Source organism: Nannospalax galili, unplaced genomic scaffold (assembly GCF_000622305.1).
Source record: "Nannospalax galili isolate Female #2095 unplaced genomic scaffold, S.galili_v1.0 scaffold835, whole genome shotgun sequence".
NCBI classification, from domain to species: Eukaryota; Metazoa; Chordata; class Mammalia; order Rodentia; family Spalacidae; genus Nannospalax; species Nannospalax galili.
The window spans coordinates 79,977-85,976 of record NW_008336306.1 but is presented as its reverse complement, the minus strand read 5'-3'; positions in this window follow the sequence as shown (position 1 = coordinate 85,976).

Genomic DNA, 6,000 nt, shown 5'->3' with positions numbered 1-6,000 from the left:
TTCAGAAGTTTGTCTCTATCTTCTCTCAGTTCTTTGATTTCTTTGTGTGTTCTTTAAATTCACTGAATTCTTTTATCATGTTTTAATTGTTCTTTTTAGTTACATGTCCTATATTATCTCTAGGGGGTTCTCACTGTACTCCTCTAGAGGACTATTGGTATTTGGTGGGGATATGTTATTTTGGTTTTATTCATGTTATTTTTTCTCTGTGATTTTGACTTGTGAATTTCTTCTGTAGTTTCTGATTCTTATGTGAGACTCAGGCCTTCAAGTTTAGGTCTGCTTCTTTTTGTGAACTTTATGTGTCTTTGTGGTTTACTTTTTGGGCATGAAAAGCTGGTTCGTCTAAGCCTCAGGCTCTCTCTTTTTATTTTATATATTGGGGTGGCCGGATTGCTTTTGTTTTCAGGAGTTCCCACAGAGGCCCAATTCGGATGAGGGTCAGATGTTTTCAGGCTTTCTCCTAAGGTCGGGATCCCTCCAGGAATGATTTTGGACTCAGGAATTTGGGGGGTTGGACTGGCCTAGGAGCCTGGCCCAGGAAAGATGCTGGTCTAGGGCAGCTGGTGGCCATGCCACCCAGAGATGCAAAGGCAGATGGGGTGGGAAGAGGCCCCAAGGACTCCTGGGGACTGCACTGAGGAGCTGGGTTGGTCTGGATGCAAAGGAACAGGAAAAAGAAAGGTCAGCTCTCCCCCATCCCAGAAAGACTGGCAGGTGGCGCAGGCTCAGCGAAGCAGAGGGAGGTGAGGTCTGCCGGGCCCAGAAGCAGTGCTCCTGGGGCCCAGAGAAAGCACTATGTTGGTCTGGATGAAAAGGATCAGGAAGCAGTATTGGTTCCCCAGGTGTCTGGGGCCCCAAGACAAGGAATGGGGCAGGGTCCAAACTCGGAGGAGAGAACCCAGGGGAGATGGGAGGGTGAATGAGGCTGAGGGAGTCAAGGCATGGAGGGCGTGATGGACTTATCCCAGAGAGAGGCCTGCAGGTAGGAGAGAGGCCTGCGGCGGGTCTTCTATTTATTATTTTTATTTTACATGTATGAGTGTATTGCCTGCATGTATGTGAGTGCACTGGTGTTGTGCAATGCCATGGAGGTCAGAAGAGAGCTGTGGATTCCCCTGGAGCTGGAGTTAAGGACAGTTCGTGGGTCCTGGAAATTGAACCCGGGTCCTCTGCAAGAGCAGCCAGTGCTCTTAACTGCTGAGCTGTCTGTCCAGTCCCAGGAGTACAGATTTTTCAAGTATTCCCTTACATGTTCTGAATTGTTTTGGTGTCTGTCATGATGTTTCCCCCTTTGTCTCTGATTTTGTGGGTTTTATTTGCTCTTTCTTTCTTTGGGTTAATGGGGCTAAGGGTCTGTCTATCTTGTTTAACCTTTCAAAGAACCAGCTCTTAGATTCGTTGATTTTTTTTTTTTGGGTATTGTTTTGTTTCCATTTCATTAATTTCAGCTTTGATTTTGTTATTTCTTCTTGTCTACTAGGTTTGGGGTTGGTTTGTTCTTGCCTTTCCAGAGTCTTGAGTTGTACTATCAAGTCATTTACATGTGTTTTTTCTGTTTGTTTGTTTTTTTTTAATGTAGGCACTAAGCACTATAAACTTCCCTCTTAGTATTGTTTTTAAAGTGTCCCAGAGGTTTTGTTGCATTGTGGTCTCGTTTTTATTCTGTTACAGGAATATGATTGTAATATCTTCTTGTTCAATTGTTCCTTTGATAAGAATAAAGTAACTAACCCTCTTTATCTCCTCTGATAATTTTTAATTAAGTCTATATTTCAGGTACTAAAATTGCAACACCTCTTTGCTTCTTAGGGATATTTTCTTCAAATATTTTCTTCCATCCTTTCACCCTAAGATAGTGTCTATCCCTGAAGGTGAGATGAGTTTCTTGAAGACAACCAAAAAAGATGAGTTTTCTTTCCTGTTACATTGCACTAGCTTGTGTCTTGACAGGGGAGTTGAGGCTATTGATATTTATTATTATTATTATTATTGAAAGGTTTATATTAGATACTGTCATTTTAACATTTTTGTGTTTGTGGCCCTATTCTGTATCTATACTGTTGTACCTTTGTTTCCTTTCTGAAACCTCTTGGGTATACTCATTCCTTTATTCAGTCGTTTGTATTGCTTCTGCTGTTCTTTGTACTGCTGGTTTGAATGACAAGAATTCTTTCAGTCTGTTCGTGTTATGAAAAATTTTCTGCTCCCCTTCAACCTTGATAGTTTTGCTGGATAAAGTATTTGGGGTTGGCATCTATGGTTGTTGATAACTAGGAATATTTTGATCCAGACACTTCTGGCTTTCATAGTTTGCATTGAAAAGTCACTATAATTCTGATGGGTTTTCCTTTATATGTAACTTGTTTTTCTCTAGAGGCTTTTGGTACTCTTTCCTTACAATGTTTTTGCTATGATATACTATGGGGACTTTCTGTTCTGATCATGTCTAATTGGTGTTCTATGTGCTTCTTGAATCTTTATATGTATATCTTTCCTTAATTTAGTGAAGTTTTCTATAATCTTATTGAAGATCTGTTTAATGTCATTGGCCTGAGAGTCATCTTTCTGTATGCCCTTAATTCATAGATTTGGTCATTTCATGTTGTCCCTCATTTCCTGAGTAGTCCATTCATGTGGGTTATTTTTTTTCTAATTTTACATAGTCTTTGCTTAAGGAGTTCAGATCTTCAATGTTATCATCCAGTCTTGATATTCTGTTTTTCATTTCATTCATTCATTATGCTTGTGAGATTTTCTCCTGTTGTTTCTAATTGGTTTATTGAGTTTTTCAATCCAGTATTTATTTCCATTTGACTTTTTGCTATTTCTATCTCTTTTGTGAATTCACTTTTCAATTTATGAATTGTTTTTGATATTTCATTGAGCCGCATGTTTGTATATTCTTGGGCTTCCATCATAAGTTTGTGCCTTTCCTCTTTGAGTTGTTTGTGTTTTCTTGAAGTTCTTTGATCATGTTTATGACTGTTCTTTTAAATTCTGCATCCTGGGGTCCTACAGGGTGGTTCTCAATGCTGTGCACTTCTGTAGGACTAGTGGGTTTTGTTGGGGACATTTTCTTGTTTTTTCATATTGTTTGTGTTTTTGCATTGCTATTTGGGCATTTGGATGGTCTTCGTTGGTTATGTGTCCGACAGGAACTTCTGCTCTGCTTTTGTTTAATATAATTTTGGTTCGTTAATATCATTTATGTAGCTTAGTGACTTTTTGTTCAGGTATGGAAAGTAAATTGGTGAGTGTTTCAAGTTCTTGCAGGGTAGTAGACTGGTCAGAGACCAGGATGAGCAGGTCTATCTACCTGATTTAGAGGCTGGGAAGTTGGCAGCCGGGGCACCTCCTCAGGATGGGCTTAGGGATTTATGGTAGGGTGTTTATCTAGTCTGAATTAGGAAGCTAGTCCAGGGATGTAAGGTAAAGGAATTGGAGCCTGCCTGTGATGGAGGCTGGCAGGGTGAGAAGAATGGAGTAGAGAGGCAGTGGGCAGGATTTGACTTACCAGAGTCCTGACTGAGCAGGTCTGTTTCCCTAATCTAGAAGCTGGGAATTAGGAGGTGGGGAGAACACTTGGGGAGGGACTTAGGGATCTATGGTAGGGTGTTTAGCTAGTCTGGATTAGGAAGCTTTTCCAGAGATCTTAGGTGAAGGAACCTGCCTGTGATGGAGGCTGACAGAGGACCAATCACCATCTCTTTCATGAGGAAGCGTCACTGGTGAGAGTTGAGAAGTGCATTAATATTCTTCCTTACCCCCTTTCCACCACTTTGCAGCAGCTTTTGGTGTAGAGGTTGCATTGTACATGTATCTCACTTGGCTGGGTAGCTCACATTTATTCTTTGCATTTGACCAGTTGTGGAATTTACTAATAGTCTCACTCTCTTCCCAAAAGTTTCTTCTTGAATGACTAATGAGAGATATATTTGGTTGTAAATGTAAGAATATGTATTTATAGTACATTAAGAAATTATGTTATTCTAGGAGTATGACAGAAATGGGTTTTTCTCTAAGATTTATGGCCACTCCATCCATCCGTATTTGGTTGTATTTATAGTATCACACAGGAGTTCCCTCAAACTGAGGGGACCTTAATTCCAGTTAGACAGCTGTTGATTACATCCATGATGAAAGTGTCACTACTGCACCAGTAGAGATTATTTAATGGGCTGGTCATTGCTGTGTTTCATAAACTTTACAGCTGGATGAAATTATTGATTGGTTTTCTCCCTTGGCAGTTTCTATAACAAAACTCAAAGCAGAAATTAATGAAACAGAAACAAAGGAAACAATAGAAAAAAATCAATGAATCTAAGAGCTGGTTCTTTGAAAGGTTAAACAAGATAGACAGACCCTTAGCCCAGTTAACCAAAAGAAAGAAAGAGCAAATCCAAATTCACAAAATCAGAGACAAAGGGGGAAACATCACAACAGACATCAAAAACAAAACAAAACAATCCAAATCCAAACAATTGTAAGGAAATACTTTAAAAATCTATACTCCTGGCTGGAAAGATGGTTCAGTGATTAAGAACACTGGTTGTTCTTGTAGAAGACTAGGTTCAGATCCCAGCACCCACATGACAGCTAACAACTGTCTATAACTCCAGTTCCAGGGGATCTGACAGCCTCTTTTGTCCTCTGTGGGCATTGCATGACATGGGTGTACTTACCTACATAAAGGCAATACACACATACACATAAAATAAAAAAATAAATTAAATATTAAAAAATCTATACTCCATTAAATTCTAAAATCTAAAAGAAATGGATGAATTTCTAAAATCATGGTCACCACCAAAGCCAAACCAAGAGGCGAACAACAGCCCAAGCAGGCCCATAACAAGGAAATTGACCCAGTTATGCCACTCCTTGGCATATACCCAAAGGACTCATCCTACTGTAGAGACACCTGTATGTCTGTGTTTGTTGCTTCTCTCCTCACAATAGCTAAAAAATGGTAACAACCTAAATGCCCCTCACCTGACAAATGGATAATGAAAATGTGGGACATCTACACAATGGAGTTCTGCTCAGCAGTAAGGAAAGGTGAAATTATGAAATTTTCAGGAAAATAGATGGAACTAGAGAGTGTTATACTCAGTGAAGTAACACAAATGCAGAAAAGGAAGCATCATATGTTCTCCCTCATTTGTGGATTGTAGCCCCAATCCCTTAAATGTTTGTATATAAATTCTGATGTGACACCCGGAGCCGTGAACAGGGAAAGGATACACGGAGGTAAAGGAAAAGAAAGAATCTGAAAGGGGAATGGTAGGGAACAGATGTTACTAGGGGGAGGTAGAGAAAGTCGGAGTATGTGGCAAGGAGGAGAGGAGGGAGGGGCATTCAAGAAGGTGTGGTGTGTGAGAGGGAGCAAAGGCAGGAGAGGGAGGATGATGGGAGGTGGGTGGTATTGGGGGGGGAGTAGGGATATTGGAGGCACTGTGACTAGGGAGGGAGGAGAGAAGCCGGATGGGAGAAAAGAGAGTAGAGGTGAATAAATCTTGGGGGGTTTGGAAACCTAGGGGGAAAAGCGATGTCCTTGAAACCCCATGAGAAATGCATATAGAGTTTCTGAACATTAGTGCGTATGTATACCTGGGAGCTGCTTGGCAAGGAACCTAGTGCCAGAAAGAAGAGACCTCCCTTTGAGTGGTTGGTGAAAGTGGTCTAGGAGACTCCCAAAATAACACAGGATATTGCCAAACCTCTTGGTTATTTCCTGGAACTAGTAGGTAAGATACTACTGCTGAAGACAGGAGGTACATGGGATACGGAACTTGAAGCAATGGAGCAGGAACTGACATGGAAGCTTCCTAACTGAAGTTTGGCTATCATAATACTAGATGATGATATGCAAGCTACCAAGGGAGAAAAACAATAAACGGTCCAACCCAACCCTAAAGCCCAACAACCATAATGACTGGTGTGACAAAGTACCTCTATTGGTGCAGTAGCAGCACTGTAATCTGGGGGACAATCAAC